This window comes from Poecile atricapillus, chromosome 2 (assembly GCF_030490865.1).
Source record: "Poecile atricapillus isolate bPoeAtr1 chromosome 2, bPoeAtr1.hap1, whole genome shotgun sequence".
NCBI classification, from domain to species: Eukaryota; Metazoa; Chordata; class Aves; order Passeriformes; family Paridae; genus Poecile; species Poecile atricapillus.
Genome location: NC_081250.1, coordinates 50,958,202 through 50,984,799, shown reverse-complemented (window position 1 = coordinate 50,984,799; position 26,598 = coordinate 50,958,202). Strand labels below are relative to the sequence as shown.

At 35.7% G+C, this 26,598-nt stretch overlaps 1 protein-coding gene across 1 annotated transcript in view; it reads left to right on the top strand.

The window, feature by feature from the left end:
- Positions 1–26,598, top strand: part of CNTNAP2 (contactin associated protein 2) — a 1,026,949-nt gene that overhangs the window by 47,960 nt on the left and 952,391 nt on the right. The window lies entirely within an intron of this gene.

Sequence of the window (26,598 nt, the reverse complement as noted above, 5' to 3'; positions counted from 1 at the left end):
GTGTTCTGTGTCATCATTTATCACTGGTATAGCACTGTAACTGTTAATGGTCCTTTATAACGTACAGAAGTATACCAAACAAGGACCATAACTCAGCTGTCAGGAGCTTATGAGCTCAGAACCAAATATTTAGACTGCCTGATGTTGTATTTAGATAAGTTCTCCTTTATGTCGCTTGTATATTGAATTATAACATAAAATGCTCATTAATCTAACCTTGCTGTAGCAGAGCATTTAAACCCTAGTTCTGAGCAGGTGAGCATCCCTAATGACATGCATGGAACTAAATGTTAAGGGTCTGTGCATGAACATACGTGTGTGATTCTACCTAGTATAGGGAAAAAACATTCAGCACTGTCCCAGAATGAGATTTGGGTAGACAGTCCCAGAGATCATTTGATTTTGTTATTGAATAGAGCTGGGGCAGTGCAAAGAATTTTTGTGAGTGAGGAACAAATCTCATGTTGACAGAACTTTAGTCTTGTCAAGAATCTTGGTGTGTGTCTTGGCTCTTCTTTTCTCATGATAAACTTCAGAGACAATGAACCTTTAAATCTCTGTCCCCCCCAGTAGTTGCAGCTTCACTCTGGACAAGAGGGTGAGACCACTTGCTTCTGTACAAGTGATGTTTGGTTATTTTATTTGGAGGCAGGTATTCCTGAACCTGGGGGTGTATGGGGGCTCCTTCTTTTTCCTTCCCTTCCCACCACTGATTTTTTTTTTTTTTTATGCTTTTCCCACAAAGATGCAATATGCTTTAGTTTTATGGGCTGTTTAGGAATACTTTTAGTGCAGGGCAGCACAGTGGGCCAGCTGCAGATTGATCTCTGGGTGGTGGGAGCCCCAGGCAATGGTCTGGTGCAGACCCTTTATATAACAAAGGGCCTGGAGACCTGTGGCACAGGCAGGTGACCAGACTTTCAGAGACAGCAGGAGCTGAGGACCCTGGATTTCCCTGTGTTTGGATTATGAGGGTATAAAAGCCCAGGGTTTCCTTTATTTAGGGTCCCTCCTCAGAGGCATCCAGGTCAAGCTGTTATTTTGTTATTGTACTATGATGAAATTAACTGAAGAATCCAAACATCTGGGACTCTGCTCTGGGAAAACTGGGTTCAAATCATTAAGGAAACCTTGTCTGACCTTTGGGAGTGGTGTGTGTGGGGAGTCAAGCAGGGCACCCATCAGCTCAGAGGAGTCACAGTCTGTGAAGGGACTTTTGATCCAGCATAGGCAGTGTGACTGTCCAGGAAAGTTTCCTTAACAGAACTGTAGCCCTACTTTGCTGTTGTGGCAACATGTGAGAAAGAAGAAGGAAAGAAAAATATTAAAGAAAGAAAGGAAAATGCAGGCTACAAAACTTGGCAAGCTGATGCTTGGTCAAGCAGCCCAAATATCTTTGTCTTCCCCCCTCCCCACACTAGTCTTCTATTCTAGAATTCCTCTGAATTCTTAATATTTCAATCTTTTTATCTTTGTGGTGTTGTTACATCCTGTAAATGTAATCTCTTCTAGGGAGGTCATGGTTGTGTGAGGCTGAATTGAAGGAGTTCAAAGTTCCTTTCATTTGACATGGTTCTGAGACTGGGCACCTACATTCTAAGTGCTTTGAGGACAACAGCAATTTTAAGCATAGTGAAAGATTACAGGTTTTTATAGTCTTCTTCAGAACTGGCTAACCTAAATGAATTCTGTACCATTTGCAAAGTTTGCAATATTGGATGTCCTGAACAGATTCATTAAGAAAGCACCATTAGTAACATCCCTCTATCATGGAAACAATTCCACTTGCTTTTTCCCTTCTTATGACCTCTTGTGTAGTTGTGAAATTAATACTCCTTAATTCATTTCTACAAGCTTTTTGTCTGCAGTACAGGATAAGGGCCTCAAGGCTGGGGAAGGGTCTGGAAGGGAAGGCTTATAAGGAGCAGCTGAGATAATTTGGTTTATTTTTTCTTGTATTTATTCTTTCTATCCTTGAAAGAAGTCCTTTTAACATAAAGTAAGCTTTGTTTATTTACATAAAGTATTTATTACTCATTTAAGCATTACTCAATTAAAAAAAATAAAGAATATTGCCAATAATAAATTTAGTTACCAAGCTATAGGGCTTTAGTTGATAAGGTGAATTTATGTCATAGGTTGGACTCGATGGTCTCAAAGGTCTTTTCAAACCCAGTTGATTTTGTGATTTCATGGCAGTCTGTGTTACTGAAAATTTCTCGAGTTATTTAATAAAAATAATAGAGCCCAAGTATCTCACTTCCCACATTGATATTAATTAATCATCTAAAAAAAGTTAGTCTGACCCTCTCTTTTTCTGTCAATAATTTCTTTTAATGTAATTTATTACAGTACAGAAGTGCTCTAAAAAGAGAAAATAAAAAAAAGAACCATGGTCCCAAAGTAATTCCAGTTATTCAATGAGGTGATACTGTAAGCACTATGACTCACCTCAGGTCAAAAGCCTGAGTTCAGATTCATTTTGTACTTGGTTGAAGAAGATGTTTTACTGAAGAAATTCTAAATCTTAGGAACTGGGTCACACTTCCTGGGATATTTTCCTCTTCCAATTTTGTGACTCTACTCTTGGAAATTTCTCCTAAATTAACAAACTTCAATGTCATCTCTTTTCGTGCTGGTTTGAATGAAAACCATACAGTATTATCTCACCCTGTCCAACTCTTCTACCCTGAATAACCAACTTGCCAAAGATTGCACCTTGAAATACAAAACAATTCTTTGTCTCTTTTCCTCCGAATTTGGAGCCAACTCATCCACATACTTTCTATATGCCTGACAGTTGCTTGGATTTTTTAAAATCTCCTATTGGCTTTGTCCATCATTTGTAAAATGGAGATCATAATGCTGTCTTTTCCCCATGCATTGTCTTGTCAGCTCACTTACATAATCACTTCCAAGTAGGAACTGTCATTTTTGATCTTCTAATCAAATTGAGTTGGCTCACACTTGGAGCCAGCTGATGTAAACTGAGGCATGCAGGTATTACTGTGAATTTCTGTAGTCCATTTCAAAGATTACTAAGGTTTTGTCCTAAATTTTCAACCTTGCAGTTGCTGTGGACACAGTATATGTCAGGGGTTAGTAAGAGCTGAACTCACAGATTTAAAATGTGATTATTTTGTTTCTGCCTAAGGCTGAAAGCAAGCAGGGTTCTTCCTGCTTGTCCCTTTTTATTTCAGTATTGGGGCTTTAACATTGCTCTTAATATTGGATATGGGGAACAGTGGATATTTGACAGTGTGCAAAAAATGTTAATGTTTCAGTGGCTTTTTTTTTTTTTGACAGTTTCTCAGTATCCTGCAGAATGTAAATTAACACCTTTCAGAGAAGCTTATTTGGACTTTCTCAAATCCAGATTCTGACTCATTTATTGACAGTAAATTGTACCTTGATCTGTTTGAAAAATGTATATACTTGATTTAGGAATTATGCATACAGAGAGATTGCCACTAGTAGCAGTTTCTGACTACTTACAGTTGATTTTAGATAACTGGTATCACTGAATTCTGGCATGATGCACTTGGAATCCCAAAATGGGGGCGGCTGGTGGTGTTTTAAGTAAAGCATTTTGTTTCTTAGGAGTAGAAAGCTGTGCAGAGACACATTGCCAGGCACTGTGGCTTTACTGATGTCCAAAGAGTGCTGTTAACCTGATTCCAGTGACTGTCCATGTAGTAGGAAGTAGGGCAGTACTTAAGCTTGAGTGTAGATTAGTCTTAAAAATGCAGGTTGCAAATAATAGCAAGAAAAATATCCAAACAATTAACAAGTTTTTAGTTCTTAGTTGAGATGAGAAAGGTACATCAATAATGACAGCTGTGAGTGTGATTTATCTACAATGCGTGAACTACTGGGGAACTCTTAGTGCTTCACAACTGGAAGTGAGACTCAGAGTAGGTGATCTTAATTAATTTGATTTGAAAGACCTTATTTCCAAATGACATGGCAAAAATTATTCACAGCTTAGTAGGATTCTCTAAAAAGTGTTGTGTATATTATTGCTTATTTAGGAGGGGACATTGTTTTCATACCTTTGAGTCTATATGTTGACATGCTGAGCTTTAAACAAACAGGCAGTTGAGGATACTCATTTGAGTTCCTTTATTTTGGTGCTTCTCTGTTCCACAACATCATAAAGTGTTAAATAAGGCATAGTTTAGAGTTGTCCAAAAGTGACAGTTAAACAGCTTCAGGAGGACAAAAAGCTATGGTAGCATTTAATCTTTCACCTTTTCCCCTCCTCCTCCAGTGTAAAGGAGCTGTAAGAATCATCCTGTCCTCTCCCCACCCCTGCCGTGACCTCCTGCTTCTGTTCCTTGGCCTGTGAGCCACCGATTCAGTGTCATACAACCAACAAGCCATTTGTATCACCTCAGATTTAAACTCCTTAACTACTTTCATTGTTAAATTGTCTGAAGCATCCTTTCTCTTTTGGACAAGCCCTACGGAACTGGGCTAGTAAGGAAACCAAGTTCAAGGCAGCCAGCTGCATCAGTGGTTAATGCAGGTCTGCAAATGTGCTTTTAATTTTTCTGAGGAAGCTGCTGTTTGTTGGCTGTCAAAGCAGAAAAATGTGATTTTTTTTTTTTGTAGTTACAGCTTTCCAAGAAAAGCACAATGCTTCACCGGGGGAAAGTGAATGGTGAGGTCTTAAAAAAAATTCTGTCTTTTTTCTTAAATCTCTGTAACACCTTGGGAATCAGGATTAGGTTGAAAACTTGGATCATTCAAAATTTTGAAACTATTAAAATGAGTAACAGCTTTGAACACTGAGCTGTAGGAGGATGCTGTCAGCTAGATGTTATTTGATTCAGGATGTGCCAGCTGTCCTATTAGGCTGCTTCCTCAGACTGAGGTTGACTGGGATACTCATTTCCCTTTACACAGGGTAAAGGTCAGTCTTTTTTGTTGGTGTACAAATCATCAAATTGTAAGGGGGAAGACGAAGTGTTTAAATAGTTATATTTTTCTTAATACTAATCTACTTCCTATATCTGAAATGCTGCAGTAACTGCAACTAAAATGTGAGCCGACCTGTAAAAGAATAGCAGACAATTTATAATCAATCCAAAGACCCTGTCTGCAAACTGGATCTAGAAGTAATTAATAACTGAACCAAAATAAGAATAATTATCTGAGTCTCTAATACCTGAGGCTATTTAATTGGTTAAAAATTGTGAGATTTAAAAATATAACCAGACTAAACATCTTAAACCTATTCAAAAAGCTGTTACCAATTTTTTTTTTCCTTGAAATGTAGGGAAATCCTCTTGAGGGGTGAGCTAAATGCAAAAAGGACAAGAAAGTTCAGAAATAGGAAAATTGTTATTAAACAGCAGTCTCTAAAAGTATTATTTAAGGGGAAGCAGATCCCAGCAGCATCCTCCTCAAAGGGGAAGGAAAACTGTTGCTGAGAAATATTTGACCAGATAAGTTTTTTGTTCCCTTTTTGTTCTGGGTATGTCTTCTGGGAGGTCTAGAAGCTAAACACATTTAGCTTGCTGTTTCATCACAGTCCTTGGACAAAGCCATGGATGGTCTCACAGTGAGAATAGCAAAGACAAGCTGATGATTGTAAACAGTAGAAGGAACCCAAAAAATAAAGAAAAGATAAAAAAATTCAGGAGTCTTCTGCATGGAACTAATGTAATTTTTTACTATTTTTTTAGTATCATGCTAGAGTTGTCTTTCGATGACCAAATTTTCCTAACATCATGTTCTACCAAACACAGTGGTGTTTATTCTGGGAAAGGTATCAGAAAGGCTGTTTTCTTCCACCTGACAAGAATTTGCAGTGTCATTTCCCAAATGTATCTCAGTGCTCAGCAAGAGTAAACTGGAAGGATTGAATATTTTACAGAAGTACAAAATTCTGCTGAAACCTGTTGCTTCGTTGCCTTCCAGAGAAAGATGGGTTTGGGTTTCTCTTGATGAAAATTCCTTTATTAGTTTTAAAGCTCTTCAGATAAGATAGGCATGCATCATGATCATCCTTGGCTTAGCAGAAATCATGGATTCCCTGATTGGTTCAGGAATTATAAATCTCATGAGCTTTTATTTAGTTTTAATATAATGCTGTGTCTTGATCTGAAGTGTGAGCTATAGAAGAGTCGATCAAAATGGAAAGTAAGACTCAGATTGTTTCAATGAACTGATTCCTAGAGATCTATGAGTGTTTTGCACAGTAACATTCAGTTTGCAGAGCAGGTGTCTTTGCCTCCCTACATAATGGCACACACACCTGTTGTGCTTCTGCTGCATGGCAAAAGGAGAAGGCTTAAAGAAAAAATAATGATGGGCTTGCAAAACCTTTTTCTCTAGGAAAAGGTCTGACCTGAAAGCTGAGGTGTGGGATGAGATTATGGCCACAGTTTATACCCAAGCTGAATGATTGGTGTCTGATAGTGATTTCAAAACTGTCTCCTTGCCATTTTCTCCTGCAATTCAGCTCACAGGTTGCTGCATGGGGGCACTGTGGTAGCTAGCAGAGAGTAATTTCAGCACTCTCTGCAACACCTTAAGCAGTCTTCATTCACAGCTTGGTGTGGAGTCTGTTAGTGAGAGTTTTAATGGGCTAGTTACTGAGCAGCAAGGTTTTCTTATGTAATCCCCTAAGCAGATAAGAAGTTTTTATTAAAAATGCTGCAAGGTCCTTTCAAAATAAAGCCAAGAAAATTGCCAGTAAAACTGTTACCTGTGGATCTTTGAAGGAATTCGCTTGGTCCAGAGCTGCTTATATTAATTTCCCTTCCTTTTTAGAAGATACATTGAATGGTCAGATGCATTATGTAAATGAATAAATTATCCATCCTGTATGGCGATAAAACTATTCTAGTGGAGCCCTCAGGAAAACTGAAGCGCATCAATACCGCCTGTTTTAGGCCTCCTATGTAGAAATAGCACATGATGGTTATGTATCAATGGCCCTCCAGTAGTAGTTACACAGTGATTTTCAGCAAGAGAGCTCTAACAGTTCAAGAGATGCAGTCATCTAAAAATAAATCAGCCTCTCCCAAAGTGCCCACAGTAGCACATCATAATCAAAGTTGATTACATTTGCACCCTGCATCAAATAGATGTATCAGAGTGCACCAAATCGCAGAGACCTAATGGTTCACACCTGGCAGATAGCTATTTGACATTTCACACTATTAATGTAAGTGTTCCTGAGGCATGAGATTCATAATACCATCAGGCGCCACTGTAGTGTATTAAAGAGTTATCCCAGCTAAGGCACATCACTGTGGCCATTGACTTCTTTTATTCTAACAGAATCTTCTTCTGTCATGCATCATAATAAAGACTTTGTCCTGTCTGTAGAGTGTTTGCCTCCCTATAAAGACAGCAGTGTAACCTTTTATCTTTGCTCTTTCCTGTACCACACTGACCAGAATGACCTCCTTTCCAGATGGCCCAAGTCATGTAGATAAAGTGTCAGCTTAAACACTATTCTTTCTAGCTAGGCATATACACACGCCATGGTCAAAACTTTGCAGTTGGGTTTTCCCCTCTTCCTCTTTTTAGAAAGGGTGTCCATGTGTGAATGTGTATTACTTTTCCTGCATTCAAGTGGTGAGATCTGTTCTTTTAATTTTTATGTGTACCTGCAATTTTGCCAATAGTTCCATTTTCTTCCATCGCGTCTTTCTATGCATGTTACAAAAACAGGTGGTAAACTGGCTTAGCTCACAGCCTCAGTCTTATTTAAAACCAATTATTGTGACAAATCATGTTTTACCATTATGCTTTTTTTTTTCATACTACTTCATGTTCTTTACAATTTTATCTTTTCTACTGATTTTTTAATGTTTACACCATCAATAATACAGTCATAACCAGGTGACTAGGAGAAATCTAATTATGTGGGATGCATGGCCATTATAGCTTTGAAAAAGTCTTTTAAAGCTATTAAAATAAAAAAAAAACAAACCTAATTGAAGCTCAATCAACACTCCTTCAGTTGCCTAAAGTGGACTTATTTTTATTATGAAAACATTTACAATATTAGGGGCTTTAGCAGTAGGGGTTATCTCTACCCTGCTGTCCCTTCATGTACCCTAAAATCTGATATCTTGAGATGTTTTGCAGGATGCTTTGGAGGCCACCTTTTATATCTTTTCTACTTTCCTGTGGATTGTGGTGTAGTTTTTCTTTATTATTAATATTCATAATATCTGTTTCAAATGCATAAGACTAGTTTGCTATGACAGTATTATTCCAAGGCTTTTGTGCACTAATCTGTGTTCAGATTCATCAGGAGCACAGTCCAGATAGGTGTAAAAATCTTTGTCACATTTACTATTGGCTAGCAAATACTGCAACAAAAATCATAGATATCTTTAACTATTACCTGAAGATCTTGTCTTGGTCTTTCTCAGAGATATTGCCATTGATATAAAAGAGAATTTTTCACAAAAAAGAGGATGATTTTTTTTCACAAAAAAGGGCCTTAAATGACAAGAGTTATGTGTGCAATTGAGAAGTTCGAATTCAACTGACTCATAGGTAGTGGACAGGTAATTTGGGGATGGTGCACACGTTCCTTGCAAAGAGTTAGTCTCTTCATTAGAATTCAGCACAGTGATTTCCTGGCCCATATTTGATTGACAAAGCACATACAAAGATCTTCTGAAGCTTCTATAGGAAATAAACAATGTCCTTAGGCCAAATTCCTTGTCAGTAGTCTTGAATTTTAGCAAGCAAGCAATTTATCATGTTCAGCCCACACGGGTGACAAATCAGTCTTGCAGATACTATTGTACAAAAGCATCAGGAATTTGTAAAACGGTGTTTTTGTTTTGTTTTTTTTTTCTTAAAGGAAAGGACAGCAGCTAGATTTCTGGTATGGGATGGCTTTTTATTTTTTGAAGTATCAGCATGCCCAGGAACTTTATATATTCATGTTTCATGAGTATCACCAAACTCCTGATGTTTACCTCCAAAGTCTGGTCAAAACAACAGAGCTTCACTGCAGTGATGAATAGCTAATAACACAATGATGGATATGTGTGAAAAACAAAATTAAAGGTAACAAGAAGCATAAGGAGATAGAAGTCACATTTACTTCAGGTAGCACTGCTGAGCAAATATTTTCTTTTTCCACATTTCTACTTTTTATTGCTGATGGTGTGAGAACCAATTTATTACTGTGGGAAAATTTTATTTTTATTTCTGCTTCCTGGCAAGTTGGGAAAAGCTATACCACTGGTAAAAGGAGATAGCTATTCATTCCCAATTTGAATTTGTACTCTCAGCACTGAGTTTTTCAAATTTACTTTATGCCTAAACTCTGAGGGGAAAAACCAAAATTGATTCCCTTGAAGAATTTCCATAACCACGGAACTTACGTAGTTTAACTTATAGTAATGATCTAGGGCATCCCTGGTTGTGCTGTCTCCAAAAGAGAGTGGACTACTATTGTTCTCTGGATTTCATAGTTTAAAAGGCTGATATACTAAAAGAGAGCAAAAGGAGGCATATAATTGCTTTTTTTCTTTTTTTTTTTTTTTATTGTTCAAATCTAGGAATACGGAGGACATAAATTTTATTAAATACGAGAGTAGGGGGACTGTAGAAACCTTTGGAAGAGCAGGGTGCTCAAAGCAGAGCTTGCAGAATCAAGTCGTAGGGACAGTTGTTAATACAGTTTGTATAAAACAATTCATATTCTTCCTTACCCCACGCCCAAACCAATACTGGAATTAGAAAACAGCTATACCTTTAAGTGACTGTATTATTTTTCATTCAGACTTTATCCAAATAGTGACTAGGGAGTGATCATAGTTAAGATCACTCTTATAAAAGATTAACCCTTATAATAAATTCTTCTATAAAATATTCTATATTCTCTAGTAAAAAGATATATCTTCAATATAAAGAAGCCTCATATCATAAATGACAAAAGCTCTTTCAAACATCACCTGAGGCACTGGTAAAATGTAGATACAGCGCTCCACAATATGGTTTAGTGGGAATAGTGGTATGGGTCAGAGTTGACTTGTTGATCTTGGATGACTTTTCAAACCCTAATTATTCTGATTCAATGCTCAAAACTCTAAGTTGTGATATACAAAGATATAGATACACCATCTGTTGATACTTTTATTTCTGTTAGTATTTGAAGGTAAAAGAAAGTCATGCCTTAAATCAAACTATATATATATCTATACGTGTATATATATATATATGTATGTATGTACTTGCACAGAAAAAAATTGCCAAAACCAACAGTTGTTGGTAGGATTTGTAGGATTGACAATTAACAGAAACAAATAATTCAAAATTAGGAAATGTTCTCTCTATAACAGTGAGATTTTCTTTAAGGAAAAAGTGATTCTTAGTAGCTACCATTTATTTCCAAACAGAAATGAAAGATATTTAGTTGCACTGTCTGAATTCCAATGCAAATGATTACTTGTTACCTAAAAGAAAGATCTAAGAAGATTGTTTAAGGGAATGTATGAAATAATTAAAGTTTTGTTTGTTTTGCTTTCCTTGAGGAAAAAGCTGCTGCTCTAAGTATTGATTGAAAGAATGATTACTTGGAAAGTAAACATGTTTGGTTTTTTAAAAAAGGAAACAATGTTAATCTCTTTAATCTACAAGGAATAAAGAAATGAACTCCTAAATAAGCAGTAAACTGCTGCAAAGTCACTCTTAATTATTCTTCTCTAAGAGTTTCTAATTCTAACTACTCTTTGTAGTTCTAGAATAATGTGCATTACTTTTTGTCCTTTGCTTCAACTATCTGTAGTTTAATCTCTCAAACTATAAAACTACTGGATTCTTTAAGCAGTCCTTGATTAAAACAATTCTTAGTAGTCTTTTAATTCTCAAAGTATAAGTAGTTGAGATGACAGAAATCTGATTTTAAAGAAATTCTAATTGATTGGTGTGTTTTCGAAAAAGCAGATGGGATCTGTAATCATTATAGTTTATTCTAATTAAGTTATAAATGTTGTGTGATATTATCTGAAACAAAAATGACATCTGTGACCAATGCTGTTCCTTGAGCAAGTATGTTGTCTAGAATCTGGTGCCTCTTAAGCTTTTTCTCTTCTCACTAGACAGTGATGAACGTGGAACATACTGCTCTTTTTAGGACGTCTTTAAAGAACGACAGTAACATGTTGGAGTTACGATCTGAAAGGGCCATAAATGTGTTCAGAGAAGAGTATACTCATCCAGACATATTACAACACCTTAGTGAGGTGATTTCAAATGGAAATTCCTCATGCCAAAAGTTCTTAGGTAGCATTTGGCAGGCTTATGTTATCCTGCAGATGAGAAAGCTTTTGGCTACAATGAAAATTATGTTTAAAAACTATATAATTCAGCTTCACTTTAAGAGTTGTGATAATTTACTTTATTATTTGGAGATGTTCCACTACAGATGTTCACAGAACCCACTGCATTTTGACAAAACCTTTCTTAAGGAAAGTATCTTGGCACAATAATGGTGTGTATGTAGGAAAGAGCAGAATGAGCTCCTCTGAAACAGCTGCAAAGCTTCAAAGAGGGTGCAAGCTAGAGCAAAGGGCTTCATTTAGACTATGATACAACTTCATGGGTCTGTTCTTTCAGAAATCTTTCCTCTGAAAGAAAGCAAAATATTATCCCTATCTGAAAATATTTAGAAACTAAAGAGTTCTTTATAGTACTTCAAGGTTAATATATTTTTATTTATATTGATATTGACTGAAATGGCTTCTTCAGGTTTATAGTATGTTTCTCCTCTCAAAAGCTGCTTGCAGGTTAAGATACCACTAAATGTTTTAGACACAATTGCCGAGAGTATTGTAGACTTGTAGTTAAAAGTCTCTTGACTCTCAAAGTCTCAAAGACTCTCTTGAAAAACCCAACAATTTAAGTAGTGTAACAGAATACTGGATCATTTTCCTGGATAGAGCCAGTATGGGAAGAGCTGAGGGAAGTGCAGTTGATCTTAGATGTAAATACTTTTTTGGGGGGGTTTAGGGGATTTTTGCTTTTTTTTCCCTTTAATTCAAAAAAGATAAAATATATTTTATCCAGTCTAATAGTTGAAATTGGAACTTCAGAAATAAAGTATGTAACTGTTCATTTAAAAACAAACTTTTGATACATGTTAAGTAACAACTCAGAAGTCTAGTTGGACTCAAGTTGAAAGCTTAAAAAATTAGATATGCCACTGGATTTTTTTTTTAATATTCTTTATTAGATTGTACCCTAGGCTTCAGAGTTTACTTGCCTTACAGCTGATTTGTTTCCAGAGGTGTTAGACTTGTGCTATAAATTTTACATCAATGCTGTTTCATGCCTACACTGCTGATTTACTTTAACACTGCATTGTTCTTTGAAATTTCTTAAAGGGTGAGTAAACAGAGCGAAAACCGACATTGCCTTCTGCCCTTTTTCCCATTGCTGCTCCCCTTTTGTTGCTCAGACTTCTGTTCAAGGGCCTTCTGGTCTAATCCCATGTAAAGGACTGATACCTCTTGCTCTATTACTTTTTACTTTTTTGTGTCTAGTGTTTCTTTTATCTAAAGAGAACTGTAACTGAGTGTATGAAAATACAAAAATCTAGCCTGTTTGTCTCACATCTCTTAAGAGAGATTAAAAATTGTCAGCTAAGCTTCCCTAGTAGTAAGAGCTTAAGGTTGGACTTGGTCAGTTCATATATTTACCTCATGCATCCAGTTTTGGTGTGAACTAAAGCAAACAGTGTTTAGGTGTCTGTTCATGGTATTAAAGCTGTATAAGCCATCCAGGACTCTTATTTTCCTTCAGCTGTTTGGACTAGCAGAAGCCACAAGTCAACTACCAGGGAAAGCATCACAGCTGTGGACATTCTAACTACATTTGATGGGAGACAAAGGGGCATGACAGATTTCTTTACTCAGTCTTTGGTACCTGTATATGTGATGAAGCCCTTTATATTTTGAGAGTGAAATGTGTATTTGTGCATTTGGAAACTTCTGCCTTGTTCCTTCTTCTTTTCCCCCTCCCTGTTCGGTCAATGTAATAAGGAGTTTGGTCTTTGAATTAGCAGTCCTTGATTTTTATAAATGGAGAAACTCATTTTCCTGTGGGTTTTTTTTTTCGGTATTTTTTTTCAGATAGTCTGCAGACTAGAGTTCATTCTTTGTGTTTCCTGTAGTTACAGTGGGTTTTTGAAGATTTTATTTCTTTAAAATAGAAATATGTAAATGACCAAGGCACAGTCTTAGAGTTTAGAATCCAAGTCTACTGGGACCATGCCTAAGTCCGGCTCTTTTCTTCCCTAAGATAAACAGTTACATCTTCAAATGAGATATTTATGGTGCCACTGCAAATAAATGTGAATGGAGAGCAACTGATCAACATCAGAATATAATCAAACTTGTATCATCCATTCCATACAACAAAAGGCTGTCTTTCAAGTTAAAATTACTTTCCTAATCAGCTAATTTGGCTGTGGCAGTGTTCCACTGTTTTAAAGATGCTGTAACTAGCATTAGTCTTCATTTCTGATAATGACAGCTAATGGCTAACAGGGATAATGGTGAGTTGTGCATGTTTCTTAATGAAAATGCAATTAATTCTCAGGGGCAAGGTTTCTTTAAAACATTAAAGAAAATAATGAGTGGCAGCAGTGTAGCACACATTTCATGTTTTCTCTTTCCAAAGAAGGATGGAATTTCATTTTCTGGCACTTATTTGGAACAGAAAAGCTCTTCAATGAATCTTGAAAGAGAATATATAAAAGATCATTGCATTCAAGAAATAACCAACTGGATAAGAAATGCAGATCAATGTGAATTAACTGCAAGTGGTAGAAGATTCACTAATAGCACCTCAACAATAAAATTAATTATACTATTATATTTTATTAAATAATTATAGTCTACAATTTTGTATTATATTATACAATATGTTGTACCATACAATATTATATTGTAAATATTTTATTGTACTATATATAGTAATATATAATTTATTACATAACATAAATGATGTTTATTAATATATTATATTTAATGTAATTAATAAAACCACAGTTTCATAGATTTGCCAGTGTCATTAAGATTGGAAGGGAAAGGCTGGATTCTGAGAATGGCTTCTGCAGTTAACAGTCCACAAATATACACATTGCTGAGGTGTAAGACAGTACATGGAATAAATATTATTGCATGAAGCACTGTATGACAACCAAGAAATTAGAAGTACATAAACATATCCTTAACTATATTCAAGAATAAATGGTAGAGATATTTTAACTTAGGAGGCTTACTTACTATTTTTTTACAAGCTGTAGTACAAAAGTTTTTATTTCTTTTAAAATGAATAAAATGTTTGAAGAAGACATTGACAGTTTCAGATATTGAGGAAGACAGTGTGTAGATAAAAGGGGAAGAAAAATATAAGGTAGTGCTGAACTTAGATAAAAAGGAAATAAAAGGTTCTGTGATCAGAATAAAAGGTACATGCTGCAGTATAGCTTTGCTTTCTTCTTTTTGACATCCATCTTTAACTACTAAACTGCAGTGGGTGTTAATGTTCATACAGCAATTTCCCTAATCACTGGCCTGTTAGAGATATTTTTCTCCCTGTCCAGGCTACAAGGTCTTGGGGGGTTTTCTTTGTGTTTGTCTTCTTTTTTTTTCTGGGGGTACTCCCCCTCTTCAGAACTTGTACTTGCTCATTTGTTTTATCATCTTGTCGCACTGTAGCTGTTTCAGATCACCTTATACATAAAAATGAACAAAAGCATTCTCAATGCTGAGACTTGTGTTACTCTATCATCTGTTCTCCTCCTCTGGAGCAAGTTGCTCAGCTATTCACCCTTTCTAATGTTTTCCATGTACATGCTTCCTGTTTGATGATTGTCTCTATAGCTTGTGCTTTAGACTGACTGTTTTAAACATAGATGGAGAGTATACAACTAAGAAGTTTTTTCAATGCGTTTTGGAGCTCTGTAATATATATGATTTACCTTCTGTGGCTGAAAATGAGGCTAATAGGAAGGACAAGGCAGGTTTGTCTTATCCTTTATTTATCTGCATATATTTCAGAGCCATAAGGTCAAAGAAAATACCTGATTATATTTTACAGGCTATCCAGAGCAGTAAGAACATCCTAACAGTTGTTACCTTTTAGAGTTACTATCATAGTCCTAATAATTGACAACTAGGGCTATGCATGACTGATGTACAACTAAACACAGCAAAGTATGCTTGGTGCCACTTGCTTCTGAGGACCATTATTTTTATTATAATTATTTGAAGTAGCAATTATAATTTCAGTTATTCCAGGTAAACTGTTTTTAGAGTGTCCCTGCTAGAGGGTGAATGTTTATTCAGCTTGGCACTTTGTCAGTGAGGAAACATTCAAGCAATATTGCTTCCCTCTCTTAGAGACACACAAGTACATGCAAAATAAATGCAGAAGGATACAACCAGAGACAATCAGCATTCCATTTTTTTTTTCCAAAATGGCTTAGCTTCCTCACACTTCCGCTAATTCTTCCACACTTCTGCTAATTCTCTGCATCAGCACGTTGTTGATCTTAAAGAATTTTGCAGTCATTCCACATGTGTAGGGATCATAATTTCCACTTATCCATGTAGAACAGATTCACACTGGAAAGTGCATTTAAGGACATTCTTCTGTCTCAGATATCTAGTCTTTGCTGCCAAAATGACTAGAATGTGTATGCTCCTGGGTGCTGTGCAGGGCCTTGCCCTGGGGCCTCTGTATCTGCGAGTTTTTAATGGGTAGAAAAAAGGTTTAATTTTCCGTACGATCATCCTGGCTGTGTGAAACTGGGAGCCTGATGTATTGGCCAAAGTAAAAACTCCTCAGACGGACTTCCACATGGACACATGTGAAAGGAACTTAGGTCTGGGAACCAAGTCCTTTCCCACTGCTCTGTAATGAGAGATTTAGAAATAGATGGCCTTTGTAATAATTTCAGAGCATAGAAAGGTTGTTCAGAATTTCTGTGATAAAAGTGAAATTTCTCACCACCTCAGTGTTGCACCCCGAATGACTTAGCAATAAGTTAGAGTCAAAATATCAAATAGCCTTTTGGTGTCACATTTATTCTTTTGAGTAGCAAGGAGTTTTAAGCCTTTATGTTCTTGTTGAAAAATAAATGCATCAAATATCTAATAGACTTGCTACTCAGATATTTATGCTCTAGGAAGTTGAATGTTGTACAAATGGATGAATTTTTTTGCTGCAGAAGTAACGTCAATTCAATTGGTAGAAGCCAAATCCAAGCAAAACAGAACAAAGCAAATATCTTTGAAATTCTACCAGTCTGTGTCTATGCATGCTGTAAGTTCACATGTTGATTCACATGGATGTAGTAGTGGGGGACTGTGTTTCTTCTCCCCTAATTTGTTTACATAATGTTTTATTTGCTTAGAATGTGGATAGAAAAAGGTCAAGAGCTCAGTCTGGTCTTCAGACAGTTCTGTTGGTGGAATCACAGTGATTTAAGTTAAACATTTCTTAGTTATACATACTTTGTTGTGAACAGACCAGCATCTCTTTCCAAGAAGTTGATCGATTAGAATCCTGCGTAAGAATTTCTTCAGTAATATTGCAGAATTTTAGGGAAAAAATTGGGGGGGAAAAAAAAAAAGAGAGAGAAAGAAATTAATTTTATAAAACTTACCAAGAATAACAAACTAGTAATATTAACTAGTAATAATAGTAGCAGCCTTTTGGATTTTCAGTGTATTTTAGAAAGTGGTTTTAATCCTGATTTTATCCTTAACAAGAAGTGAGGAGATAGATGGCAGTATGACATACCTGGCTACTAGTTTGGTGTTGTGAAATATTTATGTTCCTTAAGAATCTTACCCTAGAAATTGTCCCCATTCCTACAGTACCGATTCAAAGGGTAGAGTAAGAGAGATCTTAAATCCTGTTGTTCTCACCATATGTGCTCACAAAAGTCTCTAAGAATCACTGAAAAACAAAACTTTATGAATTTTCTCTGCTTTACAGTGGATGAACACTTAGTGTCTTTATTTATTTTGATGCTAGAGATAATAAATTAAAAGAGAAATGGAGGAGGGGAGGAAAGCAGTAGTATATTCCCAGTATAAATAAATTCTGTTGTAATAGTAGAAAATAATTGCATTTATACTAAAAAGTTAATGGTATAAACTTTTTTCATTTAAAATATTAAAATATTAAATATTAAAAATTAAAATTAAATTTAATTTTAATTAAAATATTAAAATATTTTTTTCTACACTCAGTCAGGATTTGACTTCTGTGGCATCACTGAGTAGAGTATGTTAATTCTTTTGAAGACTCTGATCTGTCTGCAGTTTCCCAGATACGTATAATTCCACTTGACCCACAGGTTCTCCTTAATCCTGTTCTTCAGAATGACTCTGATAGGTCACTCACACTCTCTCCATTTCACAAGGAGGACATCTTAAGTAAAAGGCAAATAGTTGCCATACCTCAAACTGAGAGTTCTGTTTTACACTTGTACCTTACTGAGTCCTTGATCTTGCCATCTTCCTATAATTATTAGAGAAGCTATGTCTGCATGTCTTTCACTGTTGGGCAAAATAAACTCTTTTGGCAAGCTTTTTCTTAATTTCTAATTCATTGGAACACGTAGGTGAAGTTGAATAAAACTGTGTTTCAGAGGAACAGAAGGCCAGTGCCTGCCACAAAGCTGCCCAGGGGAAAACTCTGAAGCACCACTTCTTATCCTGGGCACCAGTGTCTATGGTACAGACATGGCACTGCTGTTCTGAGATCCAGAAAGAGGCATGAAATTGTCTTACTGTTATTTTCAGAGCAACATGCACAAAGCTGAGATGTATTGAATACTGAGTCACTCTGTTCTGCTAAGACAGATACTCTGCAGAGTATTACAGTGGAAAATAGTAGTCATTTATTAGTAGTTTTGAAAAAATAATTTGCAATAAACCCACATTTCTTGAGGAAAACATACATAGCATCTTATTTGGTCAGAACACAGTTTAAATAAGTAAATAGCTTAACATAGCTTATGAATTGCAGTAAAGAATTATATTTTTAAATAAAGCAATCAATTTTTTCCCTAATTCACAGAAAACAAGAAGAGATGCTCCTAAATGTTGTCAGAATGCTTTTAGAACAGGAAATTCATCATCTGCCTGAAAATGAAAATTGGTTTTATGAAATAGTGTAGACAAAAATAAAAGGCATACATTTACTTGTCTTCTGATATATTGGCTATATTATTATACTATGCATCTTTAGTACTTGACCTTACATGTCACTAATATAATAGACATTTTATGATACAGTTACATTGAATGCTCTTTGTGAATACTGCACTACATCCCAAGGTTAGGATAAAGATAAGATGCATTAAAACAATATCTCTGATACTATTAATAAAGAAAATCAATCATTCTGCCGCTTCCTGTTCCCTTGCTTGCAATTTCAAGATCAGCAGCTTCCAATAATTATTTTTCCAGCTCAACTGGTATGGTTGCTGCACAGAAACTCTTCTAGGCTTGTTTCCTGTGAAAGGCTTTGACAACATTAGTGATGGAACGCTAATGGTCTTTTTTTATTCAAACATATTGCCATTCTGAATACATGAAAGGATTGTGATTGGGGTTTTGTTTTTGTTTTGTGGTATATACATACGCTCTGTTTCTATTTACACTGGTAGATTCAGCTGCTCTGGCTTCATTGGCAATGCAGTTTCTTTGAAGTGACTGCTGCCAGGTGTATTCATCTGATATGTACAGTAAGTGTTGGGGTTTTAATTGCAGCAGAGGAGGGCAAGGCAATAGAAGTAACCATCCAAATGATGGAAGAAAAATAATGTAAGAAAATATAAGAAATTTAATGTAAGAAATTGAAACAAACAAATGAGAAGTAGTATAAAATTCAGAAAGAGGATACTATGAAAGCTGGTTGCTATTTAAACAGCATAGCAATAGCTGTTGATGAAGAAACAGTATTTCAAAGGAGGAAAATTTAGCTGTTCAGTGAAAACAATGGGGGGAAATGCTGGAATGCATATTTTTTCATTTTTTAAAGTTAGACCCAGAAAGACCCTTGAAAAATGAAATTTAAAAAATGGACTTATTCCCCTTGTGTAGGACAAAGGCATGCAATGGGAGGTTGTCCTTGTATAAGAGAGAGAAGAAGCATAGTAGCCATCAAATGTGGCAAAAGCTTTCATACCAGATAGGATAAATCTAGAGATATTATATGACTGGGCGTGCTGGAGTTTCTAGACACTACAATTTAAATAATGTATTAGAGACATCCATAAGTACTCAGCAGAAAGTCCAATAGGAATGAATGACCTCAAACTGATCTGATGTAGCCACATAAGTCAGGCATATCTTCACTGACCTGAAGACATGTGGCAGTACAAAATCAAAGTTACTTCCAAAACTAACATTTGCAGCTGGCCTTTCTGAGAAATGTGTTGTGCAAGGACAATATGCTGTTACAAATCTACTTCTAGAGGTATCGCTGGAATGAATAAACTGGAATTCCAGCTGTTCACAGATAATAAAACAGAAAGAGCTGCCAGGAAAATGGCAAAGCAGAAAAAAATGTCCTCTGGAAATATCTCAAAATTTTCCAGCAGTAATAAGAAACATGAAGCAAAGTGTAGGGTGACTCTGAGGATGTTGGTGTGTCAAGTTTTACCATGTGTCATACAATAAAGCTACAAAAATATGCTTATAAATATATATTAGCATGTATGGCTGCATGTACATTGCATGCATTTATTAAATCATCTAGTTCTGTATACTTCAAAGCGCTTCTTGAACCACCACTTTTCTATCAGATGGAGATCATCTATCACACAACAATAATGTTTTTGAACATTTACCTCTGTGGTTCTACCTGCTGATTTGTGACATCACTGCTTCAATCACTATTCTGCTGCAGCAGTTATTTTGGGGTGAATCTCTTTCTTCTGTTTTACAGCTGATGAAACATATTTAGAGAGCTTCTTAGCAAAGACCTTTAAAACTGAGTCAACGTTATCCCTTCATTCAGGTTTTTTGTAGGTTCCAGCCCTTAAATCTCCATGTGCCTTTATTTCTGATAGATTAACTCTGAATTCCAGCTTCAGATATCCACACTAGGTGTTGATCAAATAGAGGGCTTTTTTGTGTTGTTTTTTTGTTTGTTTTTTTTTTTTTTTTAACTAACAAGTTGAACTCCAGCCATTGCACTGTAAGTGCTAATTGTCTGGTTGTCCTCTAGTGACATTGTGCAATAAACTTTAAGCAAACTGTAAGTTCACACAAAATGTAGTCCGAACCCAAAGTTGTCAAAATGTGTTGAAATATCTTGTTTCAATGTTTTTGCTGAAATATTCTGGAGGCTGAAATATTGTTATAGGCATCTGTTTTACAAATATATATCTAAAAGAGCAACTATATTGCAACTTTTTATTACCATGAAGATTAATAAACATCTCAGATTTCTTGCCACATCATGAAATATATATATATGACGATATTCTGTATTCTGTCTTTCTGTATTGCAATGGTTTCTTTTACTTTAGCACTACATACAAAAAGCCAAATTGAGCAGAAAACTGATAGGTTTTCTTTTGGTGGGTTTTTTAAGGGTTAATCAGAAAGTAGAACTTTCTCGGTTTTGGACTGGCATGTAATTAACAATGAAATAAATTACAAGGTGAAGAAAACTTCAGTGAAGCCTTAGTGCTCTGCCTAAGGTTGAGGCTTTTTTGTCTCAGGTGCTCCTGTGAGAACAGGCTCACCTAGAAACATTTGTACTCATTTAGAATTTCTGCTAAACAACTTGATACTTTCAAAAGTATTTCATATGCTCAATATGTTGTACATAAAATAAATAATTGTCTTTGTTTTTTCAATATATTAAAGTAGAAGACAATTAAGGGGACACTGAAGGAATAGTCTACATTACTCTGCTCTATTTTGTGGATAAAGTACAATATTCCTGAGTACAGACAGGAAAGACCATTTTGCAAGTGTTAAATGTATATATAGAGAGGAAATTCTAAAAATATTTGTGAGTTACTGCATTTTTTCATTGAAATCACATTGTACACAATGTAAGAATATTTGTAATGGAAACAAAAGCCAACAATGTATGCCAGAAAGAAGGTAATCGGCTGGACTTGTAATTTTACAAGTGAGCCTATATTTCATCACCCACAAAGTTGCAAATAAAGCACCTCTGCACCTAGCTAGTAGCTTTTTCCCTTTTTGATATCCCAGCACATTTCATACTTGCAAGTGCTGAGATGGTGTTGCAATGTTTTTTCATGCTGATGACTGCAAATACTCAGTTCTGCCATTTTTTCTGCATGGTTTAAGTTTACAATCTAGTAAAAGATTTAACTGGATACAGATTTCTCCTAGTTTTAGTGAACTACTCTCTAAGTAGTTATGAAAATATTTTGTTCTGCTGTACTGGATCAAAACCTTTGTGCTGATCAAGTTTCGGCTGAATTGCATGAAGGTTTTTTTTTTTTTTTTCATGAAGTAATATTGCTGTTAATGAAGAAAGTGAGAAACTGAGTTTTGGATGTTTTGCTTTTGTTTTTTTTTCTCAGTGATGTTAATACAAGCCTGTGCTGACATATGGCATTTTTACTTCAGAAGATTTGCTTATGTACACTTAAAAGTATCTTTTCAAAAGTATTGACTTTGAAAATTTTACATTTCTCCACTCTCTCATGAACTCTGGAAACAGAAACCTTCTTTAAAAGTATTAGAAATTACTCCTTCTGGCACTTGTATATCCCCATTAATGTTTCAGACCTTATGCCTTGTACATTGATTTGATTATTTTGCTTTCTGTAACTGAATTAAACAAGATGGAAACCATACTCTTAAAAATTAATAATAATTTTTTAAAAAAAAGTTTTTAAGGGAAAGTATGTCCAAGAAGCAGGTTAGTGTAACACACCACAACTTAGAGATGCAGCATGACTACAGACATCTATTGAACATCAAATTAAGTTTATTAAGTTTATTTAAGTTTATTAAGCTATGTGACACTGGCACACAGAAACCTTCATTGAAAGCTCAGTCTTGATTGCTGCCAGTGAAAATCAAGAATGGGGAAACAGAGTTGCCTTCAAGGATTCTAGGTCAGGCTTTGAAAACAGAAGTGACCTTGCCAGATGTGCAAATCAGGAAGATTTCAAGTGTAGTAATGTCTTTGTTTTATGATATTTATATCTTCTAACTCACAGACCACATTGAAGCGTGATGTGCCAGTGACTGTTGAGTCAGGGCAAGAAAATAGGTAACAACTTTAGATACATAAAAATGATTCTGATTAGGAAGATTTTTCTGCTAAAATTGTTTATAGCAAGACAGACCTGGCTGTCAGGACACAAACAACAAGGCATGGGACCACTGTGCTATTTAGATGATTTATTGCCCTGTCGCCCTGAAAACTCAGCTTCTGAGCGTGCTAACATAGTTTTCTAAAGACTTTCCCAGGACAGTAACTGTAAACATAGATATGTGTACATTCTTTCTGTTACACGTCTTGTGATGGGCATCTCTCATGGCCAGTGCAGTGAGAAAGTGTTATCCTGACCATCCAATCTCTGGCCGTGGTCAGAAGCCTATAAATCCTGGGAGGAAAAATAAACTCTCTCTTCACCACACTTCGACCTGTGTCCGTGTGATCTATTCATCTTCAGCGGCAACATTGCCCAAATAAGTCAAATAAGAGGTCAGCCTCAAAGGTGTGAGATTTGGAGAGGAGCAACAAGTCAGCCAGAGCTCAAAGGTGACAGTCACGAGTTTCTTCTTCACACAGCAACATATAACATTTTGGTCCAATAGACAGTTGACACGAAGTTTGTTTTGACTATATAACTTATCACCTTTGCTAAGTTCTGTCACACTGCATCTGTCTTTCAGCCAGTAGATTATTAGGTCACGTACACACATACACCTTTATCATAACTTCTAGATCCCTAGCCTGCTCTATAAATCACACTATTACAACTCAAAACTCTTCACTATCCTACCTAACACTATTTCTTAGTTAAGGCATATTCTTACTTACAACTGTAGGAACATTTATGATTTCTCTGCTTAATGTCAATGTACTTTTACCACTACATTAACACAAGCTCTTTCAAAGACTACAGGTCAAACCCTTCAGCATCTATGGAAGTTTCTATTTTTCCATTTCCCACACCTGGCTAGGGTGTAAGGGCATGTGAGGTTGCAGTGGCATGGAATGAAGAAGGGGAGCTGAAGAGCTTGGAAGCGGGTGGGACCCCAGCATTGCAACCTTCCTCATGAGGAAATTTGCCTTCCTGCCATCCCAAAGTGAACCCAGATGCTTTAGGCTCCTTATTGTCCTATAGATATAAATGCTCATCGTACAAATGGTGGATTATGTAGACTTCCATTGTCCCATGGTTTCTCTGCAAAATACTACTAAGAAAAAAGAGTAATGATGTGTGTCATTAGTGACAATGTGTGGGGATTAGTGAGATGCTAGGAATAAAAAGAACACCAAAAAATACAGCCTAAATTGGATAAAGGTAAAACAGAGTCTTTGAGGGCTTATATTCTCCCTTAAATTTTCTATTTACCAAACATGAATCAGGAACTGAGAAGATGGATGAGCTGCTGCTCTTGTCTTGGTTGTTGGTGTCTAAAAAGGGTGTGACATATTTTTGAGGGAAGGCTTTGAGATACGCAGTGACTGCTGTTATCAATGTTGAACTGTGCATCCTAAGAGTCAGAAGTGTTTTCATTTCTGTTTGTATCCCTGTGGCTGCTGTCAACATGTAAAATGCATCGCTACCCTCAGGCTAAAGTCAGATATATGTCAACTCCAATAGGACCTGCAAGATTGTGGAATTACATTATGTTTGATAAAAGAATAAGAAAACTGATATCCTTAACGGACACTAGCTATTTCCTGAGAAACAAACACTGTTTCACTCATGCCATGTATTTTCAAAGGACCTTCTTGAATTTAACATTCAGTACTTTAAAAGGGTTTTCTTTGATTACATATTAAAATCAACAATATGTTATAAGATTAGAATTTTTAAAATCATAGATGGTTTGCAATAATTAGTTCATTGGTTTTTGAGACACTCAGATTTTCAGAAATATCTTTGTATGCCATGAAAGACAAGTTGTGTCACCTCAAGAACTGCAAACCGGGAAAGCAAAATCACCAGGCACCAATGAAAATCTTGAAAACTAGCAGAAACATTAGTACAGCTTGAGAATAGCTATTTAACACAGCATCAAGGTTTTGCAATCATTTACAGTCATGCAACAACAGAACAACATCCAAAAAAGCAAATTCTCAATTAAATGTAGCATCCAAAACAGGGTAATTCTCTCAGAGAAGAAATCTTTGCTCTATGTGACTTGTTTTTTTGGAAAATTAAACTACATTAATACTGAAGTGAATTCTAAATTCCCTAAGGAAAAATTAATACAGTAGCAGCTCTTCCACAGCTTACTTTAGACTGATAAGATATATTTTATCCTTCTGTTTCTTTTTATTATCCAGTGTAACATTTTAAAATAACTCTCTTAAAATAATTTTATTTTAATATGTCTGTGAATGTCTCATTGCCCTCACATGGCCCCTACAGCCAGATTTGGCACTTATAAACACACCTAGTGTCTCCTGTGTCTGTGTGTTTCAGGATAACAGAAAGTCTGCTCCCTTTGATAATGTCAGTGAGCCATACAACAGTTCAGCAGACATTGACTCAAATCATGTATGACACGGCTACATAAATATTTCATATACACCAAATGGAAGTATGGAGAAGTTGCAGGGAAAAATAAGACAAAATGTATTCCTCTACAATTTAAACAGGGAGGAAAAGCCATCATAAGGAGAATTAAGAAGTGACAGGTTAACACTTGCATTATGAATTGTATTCTACTCATGTTTCAGGGCAGGATGCATCTTGATGAGCTGGGCAAATTCAGATGTGGGTTCTTCAGAATGAGAAGTGTGGCCATATTATCCTCTTGTTTCTTGCATTCATGTGTTTTAATATGCAGTAGAGTTGTCTTCTTAAAAGCATTGTTGGATGCATTTGCAGAGTAGGTTTTCCATAGAAAGTGTGGTACTATTACAAATAATATTTTGAATACTTTGAACAAATGGTTGAAGTAAAAGTTCACTTATATGGATTCAAAATCTATTAAGGCAATTCTAAAATCTGTTTCTTTGCCTCTTTTTCTGGTGATCTGCTGTACTTACAGATAAGCCTAGAATCGAGGTGTAGGTAAAATTCTTGGTTGCAGCTACTTTTAAAAATTATTTTGGAAAGAATGAAAAGATAAAGTGGTAAAGGCAGAGGAGGAGGGTGGGAAGAAAGAAACACTGCTGTAATTCAAATAAGTCCATTTAAATTTAGGCATATATGAAAAACTTTTTTTTTTCCTGATTATGCAGAACATATTCAGAATGTGAAACAAGTGCAGGGTATGAAAAATGCATGAGAAAAATGGTACTCTCACTCATGAGATTGCACACGAATGAAAACATTAGCTGTGAAGAGGTTGAGCTTTCCCCATTTTCTTTTTAGTTTCATGCCACTTCTGGGACTAGTGCTCTCCTTCAAGTAAATGCTATTGAAATTCTACTGGTCCTATAGCATTTTTAAGCGTAGCTGGCAGAAAATAATTGGTTATCTTGCTGCTGCTCCTAAAACAGTCAGAGTTCCCAGGCTGCTGTCTCTCGTCACCTGAGAGAAAATACAGTGAGAAAAAAGCACAGATATTGTTGTGATGGTGTTCCTCAGGTCATGATCACAAAACATGGTTTTTCATAAATGTAAAATATTTTGCAAAGACATGTACATGTTCTTAAGAAAAGTCCACCTGAAGTCAGAACAGTTGTGTGTGCATTTGCAGCTCACCTGTTTGTATGATCACAGCCCATCTCCCTTGAAAATCTGATCCTCTAATAATATTAACAATGGTATAATCATACAGTATTTATGACAGAAAAGCTAATTTTTACCCAAACCTTCAGAAACACAATGGGAACTGATTCCATTATGGATTGCTGGACTTAGGGCTCAGTTGGTTAAAAAAAAAAAAAAAAATCAACCTAATTACGACAGTTGTAGCTTAATAGTGTCATAGATTTGCTGCCTGCTGCTGATGTAAGGTATGCTTAAAACTAAATTTGTAAGTAAAGTCCATTTGCCTACATTTAGGATATGGTTTAAGAGACAACCCATATTTTTTCACCAATGTGAACTACTAAAGTAGAGATAAAAGAAAAAATCAGCCCTGTGGTAATTCAAAATATTGGAATTTCATTGAAGATATCTTATTTACCTGAAAAACTATAGACATGAATTATTGAATAAATACTTCTATCAAACAATATGTTTTTTCACAGATAGACTTTGACAAACTGCTTATCCAAGTTGTCCCTGTGTTTTTTTTAACATGCCAGATATAATCAATGTTGACAGGTGCAACTTTATAGCATCGCCTCTTCTGGAAACATATTTTTCTAGGCTTTACAGTAATTAAAATTTTCCATATGGAGCTGCAGATTCATTGAAATGTCCAAACCACTTTGTCTGTTTGCTTT